General features: G+C 38.3%; 1 protein-coding gene and 1 pseudogene across 1 annotated transcript in view; one reads left to right on the top strand and one right to left on the bottom strand.

Annotated features, from left to right (window-relative positions):
- Window positions 1-18,053, top strand: part of ANTXR1 (anthrax toxin receptor 1) — a gene marked incomplete at its 3' end in the record, with an annotated part of 308,898 nt that overhangs the window by 143,562 nt on the left and 147,283 nt on the right. The window lies entirely within an intron of this gene.
- LOC102860096 lies at window positions 4,410-4,817 on the bottom strand (annotated as a pseudogene).

Here is an 18,053-nt window from a genome sequence, read left to right on the forward strand (position 1 = left end):
GGGGAAGACCCTCTATGAGATGGATTGATTTGGTGACTGGGGTAATCGGGATGGGTGTGTCAGAGGCAGTGTGGTTGGCCCAGGATAGAGCAGGGTTTAGGGCTGTTGCGCATAGGGTCGCTATGAGTCGAAAACGACTCAATGGCACATAACAACAACAGTGTCTTTACCTGGCTTTGGTATCAAGTGTATGTTTGCTTCATAGAACAAGTCTGGGAGAATTTCATCTTTTTATATTTTCTGAAATAGTTTATGTAGAAATGGTGAAAGTTCTTCTCTTAATGTCTGATAAAATTAACTTGTAAAACCACCTGATCCGGCGCTTTTTTTTGCCTGGAAGTTGTTTTATTACCTTTTCAATTTCTTTCTTTGTAATGGGTCTGTTCAGGTGATCAATTTAGGTTTCTGTCCGTTTTGGTAGGTTGTGGATTTCTAAGTATTTGTCCATTTCCTCTAGGTTTTCATATTTGTTTGAGTACAGTTTTTCATAATATTCCATTGTTAGTCTTTATTTTACTTGGTTCTTTTTGATGTTACTTGTTTCATCTCTTATTAGGATTATTTGTGTCTTTTTCTTTTTTGTTTTGCTAGTGGTATGTCTATTTTATTGACCTTTTCAAAGTACCAACTGCTAGTTTTGTTGATGATTTCAATTGCTTTCTTGTTTCCTATTGCATTTATTTCTGCCCTAATTTTTGTAATTTCAGTTTTTTAGAGCGTGTCAGGATTTCTTTCTGTTCTTTTTCAATATGTTGAAGATGTTGAGTTAGAGAGTCAATGGTTATTTTTTCCTCCCTTTTTTATGGGTTTGTTTATTGCTATAAGTTGACCTCAGATTATTGCTTTGGCTGTTTCCCGTAAGTTTTGGTAAGTTGTATTTTCATTGTCATTTGTTTCAAGTAACTTTTTATTTTCATTTTTTATTTCTTCTAGTACCCACTCATGTTCAAGGAAGGTGTTTTTCAGCTTCAAAATGTATGGTTTGTTTCTCCTTTATCCTCTTGGTATTAATTTCTAATTTTGTGGCATCTGAGAAGATGCTCTGTATGTTTTTTAATTCATTGATTCTTGCCTGTGACCTAAGATGTGATTTATTCTGGAAAACGTTCCATACACATTGGGGAAGAAGGTATACTGTGCTTTTTTTGGGGTGTATTAGCATATGAGAGTGAGTTGGTTTATTTTATGGTTTAATTTTTCAACATCTCTGTTGACTTTCTTCCTGGTAGTTCTATCTTTTCTTGAGAGTGTTGTATTGAAGTCTCCAAGTACTATAGTAGTGTTGTCTATCCTATTTTAGTTTTGTTAATATTTTATATATTTTGCAGGTCTATGATTTAGTGCATAGACATTTATTGTTGTTATGTCCTCATGTTTTATTGACACTTTAAAACGTATTATAGTGACCTTCCTTGTCTTTTTTGATGGTTTTACATTCAAATTTGTTATCAGAGTATAATATCACTACTCCTGCTTTTTTCTGGTTGCTATTTGTTGTTGTTGTTGTTATGTGCTGTCAAGTCGCTTGCGACTCATAGCAACCCTGTGTACAACAGCCCTAAACTCTGCTCTGTCCTGTGCCAATCGCAGTGTCTCTGACACCCCCATCCCGATTATCCCAGTCACCGAATCAATCCACCTCATAGAGAGCCTTCCCCTCCTGTGCCGTCCCTGCACACTCCCAAGCATGATGTCCCTCTCCAAGGACTTGACTCCAAGGACCGAACTCGCTAAGCAGTTAGGAAACATAGAGACGCAGTGCATTAAGAATATCTGTAGATTGGGACCTCTCCAAATTATTGAGGAGTAATGATGTCAGTTTTAGTCTAAGGTGTGTCTAATTCAGGCCGTGGTCTTTGTGATTACTTGCTATTCATCTGACAGCTCGACAAGGATGGCAGAAAAAGAATTGACATCTTTGAGCTGTGATGTTGGAGAAGAGCATTGCACAACCCCAGTGAAATTTGTCTTTTGATTTCCTGACTGCTGGTGTTAAGAGTGTTGATTATGGTACTTAGAAAAATGTATAGCAATAAGTTTAGCACATCTAAAACTCTCTAACAACAAGCTGAGTCTGACTCCAGGAACCTCTATCAGGCTTCCTAGACTGTCAGTCCTTATGGGAGGATACAAATCATCTTTCTCCAATGGAATGCGCCTGGTGGATTTGAACATCTAACTTTGATATTCGGTCTCTTTTTTCCCTTGTTTCTTCGATATATCTGTTGTAGGCAGCATATTGATGGGCTTTGTTTTTTATCCATTCTGCTACTCTTTTTCTCTTGATTGGTGTGCTTAAGCTGTTCATACTCATTATGGTTATTGATAGGCCAGGTTTTACTGTTGCCATTTCGCTGTATTTCTCTTTCTGTTGTTTCTGGTTACTATGGTCTATCCACTTTCCTTTGGTATCTCTCTGTCTTGTTTTCACAAATTCCTTAAGTTCCCATTTTTCTACAAATGACCTAATTTCCCCTTCACATTTGATGGACAGATTTGCTGGGTACAATATCCGTGGCTGACAATTGTTTTCTTTCAACCTCCTGTGTATGTCATGGGATTGTCTTCTTGCTCACATTGTTTCTGCTGAGAAATCAAAACTTAATCTAATTGGTTCTCCTTCGTAGGTGACTCTTTGTTTTTCTTGTGCTGCTGTTAGTGCCCTATTCTTATCTTTTATTCTGGATAAATTTTATGTTGGAGAGTTAAAGGCAGCTCCCTCCCTTGATGTGGGAATGAGTTTTTCTTCTGATTGCAACCCCATCTCTTAAATTCCATTGTCTATGGTCTTCAGAGTGGCATCATGATGGCCCGATTTCCCACCTGGCACAGTTTCTCTCCTAAGAAATTACCAGTCCCTCCTTCTCTACAGCACCTCAATGAGTCTCTCACCTGATTGCAGCCCCCTCTCTTGGTGTCAATTTCCCCCCTTTTTGATGAATTTTATAGTCTTTGGTTTTACTCCTAGGCCTTGATCAACCTTGAGTTGATTTTTTTTATGATATGAGGCGGGCATCTTCCTTCAATTTTCTGCAGATGGTTTAGCAGTTTTGAAAAGGACATTTTTTGAGTGTGATGATTGTGTTCATTCTCTTGGTACTATCTTCTGATTATACGTAAATGCCAAAACGTATCAAATTGTGTACTTTGTATGTCATTTACTGTATGTCAGTTATATTTTAATAATAATCATATTGAGTTATGAATAACTTAATGAAAAATGGAAATTCCCAACTATTTAACTTGCTTATGTAGAATTTGTATATGAATCAGAAGTCAATGTTTACATAGAAGACAAGGATGCTATATGGCTGTACACTGGAAAAATATGTTTATTTTCTTTTTTATTGTGATTTTAATGAAAGTGTACAGAAAAGTTGTATTTTCAGTCATTCATTATTGTGCATTTTCTTTCCTACCCATAAAAGATAACTTTAAAAACAAAAAATCATCCACTATTTGCTTCTTCTCCTCCCCTGCCACCAAGTCCACTTTGTTATGTATGTCTTATTCTGGAGTGTTGTCAAACAAATAATGCATAATCATATATTCCTCTAAAACAGTTCTTTCCTTCATCTGTTCCAATGAATTATTTATGCCCTCTTTTCTTAGTTTCTTCCAAACCCCAAATCAGTCCTGTTTTGTAACAATGGTGTTCTGCAGTATTTATCCTTTTGTGACTGAGATATTTCACTGAGCATATTGTCCTCCCAGGCCACTCATGCTGGGTAATATTTTATGAGTTTCTTGTTTTTCAGTGTTGCATATTATTCCATTGTGGGAATATACCATAATTTTTCTATCCATTCATTCTTAATGGACAATTGGGTTGCTTCCATCTCTTCTATTGTGAATCACACACAGCAATAAACATGGGTGTGTATATATCTGTTTGGGTGGCAGCTCTGGTTTCTTTACGGTATATTCTTATTATTGGAATTGCTGGGTCAAATAATATTTCTATCTCCAAGTTTTTGAGAAAGCGCCATACTGGAAAAATATTTACAGCAAAGTTTTTAATCTTTTCATTTACTTAGTTTGTATGCTAAACAAATAATTTGGGAAGATGAGTTTATGAACAACATACCATCAGGATTAGAGGAAGACTCATCAGTAACCACTTAGGATTAGAAAATGATGACTTGAAGCATTTACTGATAAAGGACAATTTTTATATGGATTATCCAGATTATGAAAAAAAATCACGAAATTTAAGTAGCAATGCTATTCTACTTGGATTAATGATCAATGCCTGTGAAAGTAGCAGCCAAGAAATCAAAAGACATACTGAATTAACAAAATCTGCAAAGAACTCACTTAAAGTTGTTTGTGGGTTCTTTTTGTTGTTGCTTGTTTGTTTCCCATGTTTTATTCAAGGGTTTATACAAAATATTCAAGAGAAATGAGTTTTAATCCTCATCTTCCTCCTCTTTTTCATCCTGGTTAATCTGGAAATAACGTAATTCATAACTTTCTTTGCTGTTAGCAACTACACACAACCAATCACGTATATTATTCTTCTTCAAATATTTTTTGGTGAGTTATTTCAAATACTGTTTGGAAAAAGGCACCTCAGAGGTTGCAGTTATCTTGCTCTGGCTTTTTTCGATGGTTACAACCCCTCCTCCAAGATTACCGGGTTTTCCATTAACCTTGATTTTTTTTTTTTAAATCTTAATTATTTCTTAAAGAAACTGCTCAAAATTAGCAGCACCCATGATTCCATCTTCTACTGGACGGGTACAGTGAGGGATGAACTTCAGAACCTGCTTCCATTTTTTACCCCCTTTCGCCACAGGATTTTTCACAGGTGCCATGGTGGCAGCGAAGTCAGAAAGACCATTTTGTTGTTGTTTTTTGTTATGTGCCATCGCGTCGTTTGCGACTCATAGTGACCCCATATACAAGAACCCTAAATGCCGTTCTATCCTGTGCCAACCTCGCTGTCTCAAACACATTCATTCCCACCACTCCACTCACAGAATCGATCCATCTCATCGAGGGTTTTCCTCTCCTGCATCATCCCTCCACTCTCCCAAACATGATGTCCCTCTCCAAGGACCAGTCCCTCCTTGCAACATGCCCAAAATATGTCAGATGAAGCTTTAGAACCCTTGACTTCAGGGAACATTCTGGGTTCACCCTCTCCAGGACAAACCTGTTTGTTCTCCTAGCAGTCCATGGTATATTCAACACTCTTCTCCAGCACCACAGCTCAGAGGCATCAATTCTCTTCCTATCATCCCTATTCCCTGTCCAACTCTGATGCATAGCATGTAATTGCAAAGACTATAGCCTGGATCAGGCACACCTTCCTCTCTGGGAGGATATCAAGGAAATCGTCCATGAAGAATGCAAAATATCATTACAAAGGCTAAAGAAGAAGAAAAGACCAAGATGGATGTCAGATGAGACTCTTGAGTATTGCATTAGAGCACCGAGAAGCCAAAGCTAAATCAAGAAATCAAGAAATCAAAGAGCAGAATAGAAAATTTCAAAAGGCAGCTTGGGACGACAAAGCAAGATACTATAATGAAGTGTGCAGAGAGGTGGATTCAGAAAATCAAAAGGGATGGACTCGCTCAGCATTTCTTAAGCTGAAGGAGTTGAAAAACAAATTCAAGCCACGGGTAGCAGTACTTAGAGATAGTTTGCATAGAATGTTGAATGATCCAGGAAGTATAAAAAAAAGGTGGAAGGAGTACACAGAGTAAAGACCACTTAAAGTTTTATAAAACCAGAGATATCACTTTGAGGATTGAAATGTACAGTACTCAAGCCATGGACTTTTTTTTTCCCTTTTTATTGTTATTAAATTTTATTAGTTTTAATGAACATTTACAGGGATTTTGGGTTTTCATTCCTTCATTGCTGCACCATTCTCTCTACCCTCCTCCCCAGTTTGTTCTTCTTCCCCGCCATCCAAATGTCTCTTTTAATTTTCCAATTGCCACAGTGCTTGTCAAAGTCAGTTCTGATTAATCTCCTTTGTCAGTGTGTCCTTTGCCATTCCCTATCACTCCTCCCTGAGAGAGACTTCACCCTGAGTCATAAGGAAAAGGGGATGGCGTATTCTCTTAGCTACTTCCTGCTGAAAAGGGATGCTGTGGGTTTCAGGGTTAAGATCTTCTCTCACTACTCTAAAGGGCCCCTTTGGCAGTAGGAAACACATAGACTATTATGGAGATTGATTTTGGAATTTAGATGCACTCTTATCAATTGTGCTTAGCCGTACATGTTCATATCCTTGAAGATGTATCATGGGGGTGTTGCAACCTAGAAGACACAAATTTGACTAACAAGTTATAAGTACATGAGTCAAAAATTATGGAAAAGTAAAAGAAAGATTCTTTCATTGTTTTACAAACCCTCCCCCAGGTCCCCTTCACCATGTAGCCATCGCTCTAGACTCCTGGAATGACAGAAATACCTAGTCACATATCTCTTTTAAACAGTTTTCTCCCTCCTCTGTTTCAGTGCAGTGTTTATTGAACCCATCTTACTCAGTCTCTCCCCAACCCCGAGGTTAGTCCCATTCTACAACAGAGCCATGGACTTTTCAATAATCACATGTGCACTCAAAAGTTGGGTAGAACTGATTCATTTGTGTTGCGGTGCTGGAAATATTTAATTTACAATGGACTGTCTAGCTCAAATTCCCTGCTATCAGTAATGAATCATAGTTGCCCAATTAATGTTTGAGCACATTTGATGAAGGATTCTTGAAGATTCATACTCATTCTGCAATAATGGTCTTATACAATATTTGTCCTTTCGGGACTGATTTAGTTCACTTAGCATAATGCTCTCCACTCCCTCCCAAGTTAGGTAATGATTTACAAAATTATTTCCCCTGTATTCTGAATACTAATCCATCATGTGAATGTACAATAATTTCTCAATCCATTCAGTTGTGGTTGTGCATTTTGGCTGTTTCCATGTTCTTGAGATGGTGAAAAACACTGCTAGAAACATTGGTGTACAAATCTGTTTGTGCTTCGGTTCTCATTCTCTTGGGGTATATTTCAAGCATTTGAATAGCTGGGTCATATGGAATTTCTTTGTTCAGCTTTTTGAGAAAGTGCAACATTGCCTTCCAGAATGGTTGTTCCATTTTACTATCCCACAGATAATGTGTAAGAGTTATTATCTCATCACATCCTCTCCAACATTTATTACTTGCCTTCCTGTTAAATTTTGCCACTTACACTGGAGTGAGATGATATCTCATTGTGGTTTTGATTTGCATCTCACTTATTGCCAGTGATTTGCAGCATTTCTTCATAAGTCTGTTTGCCATCTGAATATCTTACTCTGTGAATATTCTTTTCATATCTTTTGCCCATTTTGTGATGGTGTTTTCAGTCATTTTCTTATAGAGGCCCTGTAGGATTCTGTGAACTTTTGATATGAGCCCGTTGTCTGAAATTATATTGCCAAATGTTTTCTCCCAGTCAGTAGGTTTTCTTTTCACTCTGTTAGAAAATGTTTTTGATATGCACCTCAATTTAATGTTTAGAAAGTCTCATTCATCAGTTTTATCCTCTCCAGATTGTGCAGTTTGGGCTGCATTTAGCAGTCTCTTTATACCATAGACTATGCCATCTAAGCTTGATTCCAATTTGTATCTGATGAGCTTCATTGCCTTAGACTTTACTCCCACAGGTCTCTGATCTAACTTGAGTTGATTTTTTAGTATGGTGTGAGATGTCATTCCTGTTTCAACTTTCTGTAGGTAGCAGTCCAGTTTTGCTTGCACCAGTTGTTGAAGAGGTTGTCATTTCCCCATTTGATAGGGTTTTTGTTTGTTTGTTTGTTTGTTTTTCTTTGCCAAATTTATGTTGACTATAGATAGCTGGGTCTATTTCTGGGTTCTCAGTTCTGTTTCATTGGTCTATATGCCTGTCATTGTACCAATACCTTGCTGGTTTGGTTACCACCATTGTGTAGTGGATTTTGAAGGCAGAGAATGCTATGCTTCCTACTTCATTTTTGTATTCAAAAGTACTATGCTTTTTCAGGGTCTCTTTCAAAAAATCTTGAAAATTTCCCTTTCAGTTGCCTTGAAAAATGAATTTGTTACCTGTATTGGGATTACACTGAACATGTAGATTGCTTGTAATAGGATTGCCATTTTCACAATATTGAGTCTTCCTATCTATGAATAGGACACATTTTTCCATTTATTTAGGTCTTGTAGAAATGTTCTGCACTTAATTCTCTTTGTATGGGCCTTTTTTGTCTTTAGCTAAGTTCACTCCAAGTATCTCAGTTTGTGGTAGGCTATTGTAAATGATATTGCTTTCTTGGTTTCCTTTTCTGAGTTCCCCCTTGTTACTGTAGAATAATCCCACTGATTTTTTTTTTTATTTTAATCTTATATCTTGCCACTCTGCTAAATTGTTCCACTAGCTCTAAGTTTTTTGTAGTTGTTGTTGAGTCATTGGAGTTTTCGGTGTTATCTATCTATCTATCTATCGCAAGTTTAATCTTTTTTTTCCTAACCTGGATGCCTTTTATTTCCTTCTCTTGTCATATTGCCCTAGCAAGGACTTCTAATACACTATTGAATAGAAGTGGTGAAATGGGTTTTCTTCTCTGGTCGATGTTCTCAAGGAAAATTCTTTTGAACATTGAGAATGACACTGAATCTTGGTTTTGCAAATATACTTTTCACTATGTGAGGAAATTCCTTTTTATTCCAATTTTGCTCAGTGTCTTTATCAGGCAGGAGTACTGGATTTTATCAAATACCTTTTCTGCATCATTTGCTAAGATCATATGGTTCTTGTTATTTGCTTTGTTAATATGGTGAATTACACTGATTGTTTTTCTTATGTTGAACCATCCTTGCAAACCTCTTATCAATCCCACTTGTCATAATGCATGTGTTTGTTTTTTTTTATGTGCTTTTGAATTACTAGGCTTTTTTTTTTTTTTTGGTTCATTTTCCCCCCATTTTCATTAGCTCATTTACAAAATTCTAATACAAATTTGAATCAATTCTTTCAATTCCCCTCATACCCCCTCCATCAAATTGTACAACCCAATGATTAATCTCCTCTTCACCTTGTACATCTACATCCCTTTGCTTCTAGTCTCTCCCACCCCTCCTGGATCCTTATACTCATTCTACAACAACTGTCTTATACAATATTTATCCTTGTGGGGCTGAGTTAGTTCACTCAGCATAATGCTCTCCAGTCCCTCCGAAGTTAGGTAATACTTTACAAAGTTATTGTTCCTATGTGCTGCATAGTATTCCATTAAGTAAATGTACCCATTCATTTGTGGTTGGACATTTGGGCTGTTTTCATGTTCTTGCGATGATGAATAATGCTGCTATGAAAATTGGTGTACAAATCTCAGTTTGTGCCTCAGTTCTCATATTCTCAGGTTATATTCCAGGTAGTGAAATAGCTGGGTCCTATGGAATTTCTATGTTCAGCTTTTTGAGGAAGTGCCAATCCTTCGTCCAGAATGGTTGCACCTTTTTACGATCCTGCCAACAATGTATAAAAGTTCCTTTCTCGCTACATCCTCTCCAACATCTATTACTTGCTGCCCTATTAAACTTTGCCACTTACTGGAGTGAGATGGCACCTCATTGTGGGCTTAAAAAAAAGTTATTAATTACAATGCAAATTTACAGAGAGTTTGGATTTCCATTCATTCATTGTTGCAATTTTCTCCCCACCCACCCCTCTCCCCCAGTACACTCCCCTCTTTGAAAAGTAAAAGAAAAATTCTCATTATTTTACAGTCAGTCCCTCCCCTCCCCTCTCCTAGGTCCACTCCACTATTGCAGCCTTCGCTCTGGACTCCCGTCATGACAAAAATACCTAATCACATATCTCTTTTAAACAGTTTTTTTCCTCATCTGTTTCAATGCGGTATATGTTATTTGGCCCATCTTTATCAGTCTCTGTTGGTCCTGTTTTACAACAGTGGCACCACACAGTATTTGTCCTTTTGTGACTAACATACTTCACTCAGCATTTTGTCCTCCAGAGTCACCCATTTTGAATAATACTGCACGAGTTTCTTGGTTTTCAATGCAACCTAGTATTCCATTTTGTGAATATACCACAGCTTCTCTATCCATTCATTTGTTGATTGGCACTTAGGTTGTTTCCAACTCCTTGCTGTTGTGAACAAAGCTGTGATAAACATGGGTGTGTATATATCTGCTTGGGTGTTAGTTATGGTCTCTTTGGGGTATATTCCCAGTAGTGGAATTGCTACGTCAAATGGTATCCCTATTCAACATTTTGAGAAAGCGCTGTAACACCTTCCACAGTGGTTGTACCATTTTGTACTTACACCAACAGTGAATAAGGGTTCCAGTTTCTCCACAACCTCGCCAGCATTTGTTGCTTGCTGTTCTGTTAAATTTTGCTAGTCTTACTGGGGTGAGATAATATCTCATAGTTGATTTGATTTGCATCTCTCTTAGAGCTAGGGATTTTGAACATTTCTTCATGAGCTTGTTAGCCATCTGAATGTCTTCTTTGGTGAAGTGTCTGTTCATATCCTGTGCCCATTTTTCAGTTGGATTATTTACCTTTATCTTGTTTTTCTCATTGCATCTCTTTTTGCCAGTGATTTGGAGCATTTCTTCATGTGTGTTTGTCATTTAAATATTGTTCTCTTTGAAAATTCTTTCCAAGCCTTTGCCCATTTGGTAGTTGGGTTATCAATCTTTTTCTTGTGGAGGGCCAGGAGTATTCTGTAAACTTTTGTTATAAGACTCTGAGATGGTATTTTCAAATGTTTGTTCCCAATCTATAGGTTTTCTTTTTACCCTGTTAGAAGAAGTTTTTGATATGCACAGAGATTTTATCTTTAAAAGGTCCCATCCTCAATTTTATCCTCTTTAGATTGTGAATTGCTAGGAGGATGGAAGGAGAATTGATGCCTTTGAGCTGTGGTGCTGAGAAGAGTATTGAGGGCTCCATGGATTGCTAAGAAAACAGATTCATCCTGGAGAAGATTAAACCAGGCTGCTCCTTGGAGACAAGGATTCTGAGGCTTTGTCTGACATACTTTGGTCATGTTGTAAGGAGAGACCCGTCCTTGGAGAAGGGCATCATGCTTGGGAGGGTGGAGGGATGGCACGGGAGGGGAAGAACCTCTAAGAGGTGGATTGATTCAGTGACTGGGGTAATTGGGATGGGTGTGTTGGAGACAGTGAGATTGGCACAGGACAGAGCAGAGTTTAGGGCTGTTGTACATAGGGTCGCTAGGAGTTGCAAGCAACTCGATGGCACATAACAAGAACAACAGGCTTTTGTTATGGATTTTTGCGTCTGAAACTTTGTCTGACATACTTTGAACATGTTGCAGGGAGGGACGTTGGAGAATGAAGTCATGCTTGGGAGGGAGGCGTGACAGTGTAGGAGAGGAAGATCCTTGCTGAGATGAATTGATTCAGTGACTGGGTGTGTCAGAGACAGTAAGATTGGCACCAGATAGAATAGGGTTTAGGGCTGTTGTACATAAGGTTGCTATGCGTTACAGGCTACTCAACAACACATAACAAAAACAATAACAACAGTATTCATGAGAGTTAGTGCTCTGTAGTTTTCTTTGCACCTGTTTTTGGTATTAGGGTTATGCTTGCTTCATAGAATGACTTTGGTAGTGTTCCTTCTTTTTCAATGTCTTCAAATAATTAGAATTGGTCAAAGATCCTCTCTGAAAAGCCATGTGGTCCAAGACTTTTCTTATGGGTAAGTCTTTTTATGACCTGTTCAATAATTTCTTCTTTTGTGATGTATCTGTTCAAGTGTTCTTTTTCTGTCCTTGTCAATCTAGGTAGGGCATGAGGTTCAAGGAATTTGTCCGTTTCCTAAGTTTCATCAGAGTATGCCTTTTCATAGTATTCTGATATCATCAATTTAAATCATCTGGTTCTGTTGTGATGTCACCTCTATCATTTCTTAATTATCTATGTCTTCTCTTCCCCCCCCCTCCCCGCTTAATTAAGTTTGCCAGTGGTTTGTCCATTTATCAACCCTCTCAAAAATCCAGCTTCTGGTGTTCTTTATGGTTTCACTTATTTTTCTGTATTCCATCTCATTGATTTCAGCATTTGTCTTTGTAATTTCTCTTCTTCAAGAGGCTATTGGATTAGATTGTTGCTCTTTTTCTATTTGATGAAGGTGTTGAATTAGATTATTGATTTTTCTTCTTTTTTCATTTTTATGTGTGTACTTACTGCTATGAACTGCCTCCTGAGGACTGCCTTAGCTGTGTCCCAGAGGTTTTGGTATGTTGTATTTTTATTTGTTTCAAGGAACTTTTTTTTTTCATTCTTTATTTCTTCTATAACCCAATCATGTTCTTTCAAAGAGTTATTTAGCTTCCACATGGATGATTTTGCAAACTTTACTCTCCTTTAGTTAATTTTTAGTTTTATGGCATTGTAGTCTGACTTTGTATCATTTTAATGCTTTCTAATTTGTTGAGGCTTAGTTTGTGTCCTAATACATCGTCAGTTCTGGAGAATGTACCATGTGCACTTGAGAGGAAAGTGAATTGAGTTTTAGTTGGGTGCAGTACCATAAATACATCCATAAGGTCGAGTTGATTGATTGTATAGTTTACATCTCCCACAGCTTTGTTGAGTTTCTTTTGGGTTGATGTATCCTTGGGTGATAGTGGTGTGTTGAAATCTCCTATCACTATTATGGTGTTATTTATTTAATTTGGTTATACTTTCTTTTATGTATTTTGCAGGTCTGTCATTTGGTCCATAAATGTTGACCAGGGTTATGTCTTTTCAATCTATTGTGTCCTTAATCAGCATGTAATGTCCTTCCTTGTCTTTCGTGGTGGTTTTCATTCTAAAGTCTATTTTATCAGAGATTAGTATTATCACTTTTGCTTTTTTGAAGTTGTCCCTTGCTTGGTATATATTTTTTTAAAACCTTTGATTTTGATGGTTTTTCCCTCTTTTTTTTTTCTTTTTTAGATTTGTCTCTTTTGACGACATATTGATGGGCTTTGTTTTGATTTAATTTTTTACTCATTCTACTTCTCCTTTTCTCTTATTTGGTACATTTAGTCCATTCGTGTTAAGTATGCTTTTTGTCAGGGCAGGTTTTACCATGTTTCTTTTTGTGTTTCTTTTTCTCTTTGTTCTGGTTATTATAGTCCATCCACTTTGCTTTGGTGTCTCCATGTAAAGAACTTCACTTAACATTTCTTGTATTTTTTTTGTCTTGTTTTCAAAAATTCCTTAAGGGCCTTCTTTTCTGTGAAGGATCTAATTTCTTCTTTATATTTGATCGAGAACTTTGCTGCACATAAGATCATTGGCTGGCAATTGTTTTCTTTTGACATTCTGTATAAGCTGTCCTATTATCTTGTAGCTCACATGTTTTCTGCTGAGAAGTCAGAAGTTAATCTAATTATTGACTGTGTACCAATTTATATATTTTAACAAACTGATTCCCTAGATGTGCTCACCAAGTTGTGCCAAGAAATCTGGAGCACAACCACTTGGCCAACTGACTGGAAGAGATCTGTATTTGTTCCTGTTACAAGAAAGATGATCCAACAGTGTGGAAAATATTGAACAATATCAATATCACATGCAAGCAGAATTCATCTAAAGATTATCCAAAAACAACTGGCATGGTATATCAGCAGGGAACTGCCAGAATTGCAGGCTGGGTTTAGAAGGGGTCATGGTACTAGGGATATTGTAGCTAATATTAGATGGATCTTGGCTGAAAGCGGGGAGGACCAGAGGAATGTCTATCTGTGTTTCATTGATTATGCAAATGTGTTTGACTGTGTGAACTACAACAAACTGTGATCAACTCTGAGAAGAATGGGAATCCCAGAACACTTGATCATGCTTATATGAAACCTATACTGGGACAAGGAGACAGTTGTCAAAACTGAGCAAGGAACACTGCGTGGTTCAAAATTCAGAAGGATGTACTCCAGGTATGTGTCCTGTCTCCATATCTTTTCAATCTATATGCAGAACAGATTATCTGGGAGTCTGTACTGTGTGTTGAGGAATGCGGCATCAAGATTGGAGGAAGACTCATCAACAGTTTGCGTTATGCAAATGACACAACCTTTCTTACTCAAACTGAGAGGGAGGTGGAGCACTTTCTGCAGAAGGTCAAGTACTGCAGCCTTCAATATGGATTGAAACTCAATATCAAGAAAACAAAAATTTTCATCACTAGGGCAATTGGCAGCGCCATGATAGATGGTGAAGAGATTGAAATTGTTCACACCTTTAGTTTCCTTGACTGCACAATCAACACTCTGACACCAGCAGCCAGAAAATAAAAGACGTATTGCTTTGGGAAAGTCTGCTGTCGAAACCCTCTCCAAAGTACTAAAGAGCGGTAATGTCAGTCTGGAGACTAAGGTGGGACTGATACAGCTGATGTTCTTTGCAGTTACTTGCTATGCATCAGAGAGCTGGATAATGACTAGAGATGATAGAAGAAGAATTGATGCCTTTGAGTTGTGGTGTTGGAGAAGAGTGTTGAATATACCATTGACTACTAAGAGAACAAATAGGCTTGTCTTAGAGAGGGTTAAGCCACTCTTCTCTTTGGAGTCAATGATTTTGAAGCTTTGTCTGACCTACTTTGGACATATTCCAAGGCAGGATCAGTCCTTGGAGTGGGACGTCATATTTGGGAAAGTGGAGGGACAGCGCAGGAGAGGAGGACTCTCGATTGATTCAGTGACTAGGGTAATGTGGTTAGGTGTGTTAGAGAGAATAAAATTGGGACAAGATAGAGCAAGGTTTAGAGCTATTGTACATAGGGTAGCTATGAGTTGCAGGCCACTTGGTGGCACATACCAAAAGCAACAGGTGACTGCTTTTCTCATGCTTCTTTAGAATTCTATCTATCTTTTAATTTGGAGAATTTGACTATGATACGTCTTGATGTTTTTCTTTTTGAGTCTAGTATATTTAGTGTTCTCTGTGTTTCATGAATGTGGATTTCTTAAGAATAACTGGGAAGTTTTCTTCTAGTACTTATTCCACATTATTCTCATGCTTCCTCTTAACTTAGATGTTCTGGAATTCTAGTTATTCATATGTTGCTCCTTTTGATGTCATCCCACATATTCATTTTATTTATGTCTCATCTCTGATTTTTCTTCTAGTATGTTTCCTGTGAAGCTCTTGTTTTCTAGCTCACTGATTCTCCATTCTATCCCTTCAGTTCTAGTTTTTTGTCTTACAAGTGTGTTCTGCCATTTCAGTCTTAATACTGTGGATTTCATTTTCATGTTTTTCTGATATTTCAAGTATTGTGTTGGCTGTATGCACTCTGTCTTGTGATGGTTTTTTTTTTTAAGTTCTGGCATCTCTTTATCTATACTATCAATTCTTTCTTCTGTACTTTGCATTTTTTTCTGATTGCTTCTCATCAATATATTTCTTCTGGACTCTTTTCTCTGGGGTATTTGCTCTCTTAATTTTTTCTTCTATCATGAAATGATATATGAGCAAGAGCCAATGGTGATGAAGGAGCAAGTTCAAATTGCTCTGAAAGAATTTGCAAAAAACAAGGCTCCAGCAGTTGATGGCATACCAATTGACATATTTCAACAAACAGACACTGCCCTGGATGTGCTCACTAAGGTGTGCCAAGAAATCTGGAGGACAGCCAGCTGTCCAAGTAACTGGAAAATGTCGATATTTTTCCCATTCCAAAGAAAGGTGACCCAACAGAGTGAGAAAATTATCAAACAATATCATTAATATCACATGCAAGCAAGATTCTGCTGAAAAATATACAAAACCGTTTGGAACAATATGTCAGCAGATAACTGCCAGGTGTGCAGGCAGGAGTTAGAAAGGGTCATGATACTAGGGATATTATAGCTAATGTTAGATGGATCTTGGCAGAAAGCAGAGAATACCAGAAGAATGTCTATCTGTGCTTCATTGACTTTGCAAAGGCTTTTGACTGTGTGGATCACAAAAAGCTGTAGCTGACTCTGAGAAGAATAGGCATCTTAGAACATTTGATTATGCTAATGTGAAACCTATACTTGGACCAAGAGGCATTCATCAGAAGAGAGCAAGAAGACACTACATCGTTCAAAATCAAGAAGGGGGTTCGTCAAGGATGTATTTTGTCTCTGTACCTTTTCAATATGTATGCAGAACAGATCATCCAAGACGCTGGGCCGTATGAGGAGGAATGTGGCATCAGGATTGATGGAAGAGTCATCAATAACCTGTGTTATGCAGATGACACAACCCTGCTTGCTGAAACTGAGGAAGACCTGACGTGCTTGCTGCAGAAGGTCAAGGTCTGCAGCCTCCTATATGGATTGAAGCTCAACATCAAGAAAACAAAGATTCTCACCAATTGGCCAACTGGCAGCATCAGTATGGATGGTGAAGAGATTGAGATAGTTAACAGTTTTCGTTTACTTGGCTCCACAGTCAACACTCTTGGTAAAAACAGCCAGGAAATCAAGAGACTAATTGCATTGGGAAAGTCAGCTGTGAGGGACCTCACGAGAGTAATGAAGAGCAAGGTCATCAGGTTGGAGACTAAGGTGCGCCCGATCTGGGCTATAGTCTTTGCAGTTTTGTGCTGTGCATCAGCGAGTTGGACAGTGAATAGGAATGATAGAAAGAGAATTGATGCCTTTGAGCTGTGGTTCTGGAGAAGAGTATTGAATCTACCATGGACTGCTAGGAGAACAAACAGGTTTGTCCTGGACAAAGGTGAAGCCCGAATGCTCCTTGGAGTCAAGGATTCTGAAGCTTCATCTGTCATACTTTTGGCATGTTGCAAGGAGGGACAGGTCCTTGGAGAGGGACAGTTATGTTTGGCAGAGTGGAGGGGTGGCCAAGGAGGGGAAGACCTTCGATGAGATGGATTAATTCTGTGACTGGAGTGATGGGAATAAGTGTGTTTGGGATGGCTGGGTTGGCTCAGGATAGAACGGCGTTTAGAACTCTTGTACATAAGGTCGCTGTGAGTCGCAAGCGACTCAATGGCACATAACAACATCAACATCTGCAACTTCTGTCACTTTTCAAAAAAAACTTCATATCAGCATATTTCTTCTGATTCTCTTTATCTGGGGTATTCATTGGGTCTCCTTTTTTTAGGAGAAGGGTTATGTTGATTGAGGCAGACTGTTGCTTTTTTCATATTATGTGTGTCTTTTCTTGGTAGATTATAAGTTATTGTAACTATATAGGGATCCAGAATATGGCAATTTTTTTGTGAAGGACCTGTATATTTGTGCTTCCTTCACAGCCCAGGGCCTCAGGACCAAGGAAGCAATAGCACTGTTTCCCCCAAAGTACCTGCATGGTAAACCAAAAAACTTGTTGTTCTCTTCCAGAAATTGTGTCTTTGCCCAACTCAAGCTGTCCCAACCCCTTCCACTTGAGTTAAGGGACCCCGTGTGGTGTAGCTAGACAGTGGTGTTCCCTTAAAGTACCTGAATGGCAAACAGGAAGCCTGTTTTCTTCCAGAAATGGTGCCTCTGCCCATCCAAGCTGCCTGGGCCCTTCCACTTGTGCTTTAGGGTCCCAAATGGTATAGCTAGATAGCGTTGTTTCCCAAAAAGTACCTGTGATATTGGTACTCCTGGCACTGGACAGTGAGGGAAGCAGATGGATGGTGAAACTGTAGTCCCTCAATCTGGCAGGCAGTGGTTCTGCCACCGGTTAGGGTGTGAGTGAGCCTGACCTTGGTTGCAGGGTTTAGCAGATGCTCGGGAAGTGTGACTAGAAGACACTCCCAAACCAGCCATGCCACACTAGCCTTGGCATCTTGCAACATAACAATGGTTAGATCCCTGATGAGCAGCCTCTTATGAGAAGAGCTGCATCTCGCAAAAAGAGCTGTGTCTTTGTTCAACTCTTTTATTTCAGCACCTCTTCCCTTTACTTTGGCTTCTTGAACCTCTAGTCTCATTTTCAGGGTCTCTTCTGACCTCTAATTTTGTTTTTTTTTTTGTTTGTTTATGTTTGTTTTTTCTTTCTCTGTCCTTACAATGACCTTTTGGTCCTTTCATAGATGATATTC

Source organism: Elephantulus edwardii, unplaced genomic scaffold, assembly GCF_000299155.1.
Source record: "Elephantulus edwardii isolate Elephantulus edwardi_28Jun2011 unplaced genomic scaffold, EleEdw1.0 scaffold00425, whole genome shotgun sequence".
Lineage (NCBI taxonomy): Eukaryota > Metazoa > Chordata > Mammalia > Macroscelidea > Macroscelididae > Elephantulus > Elephantulus edwardii.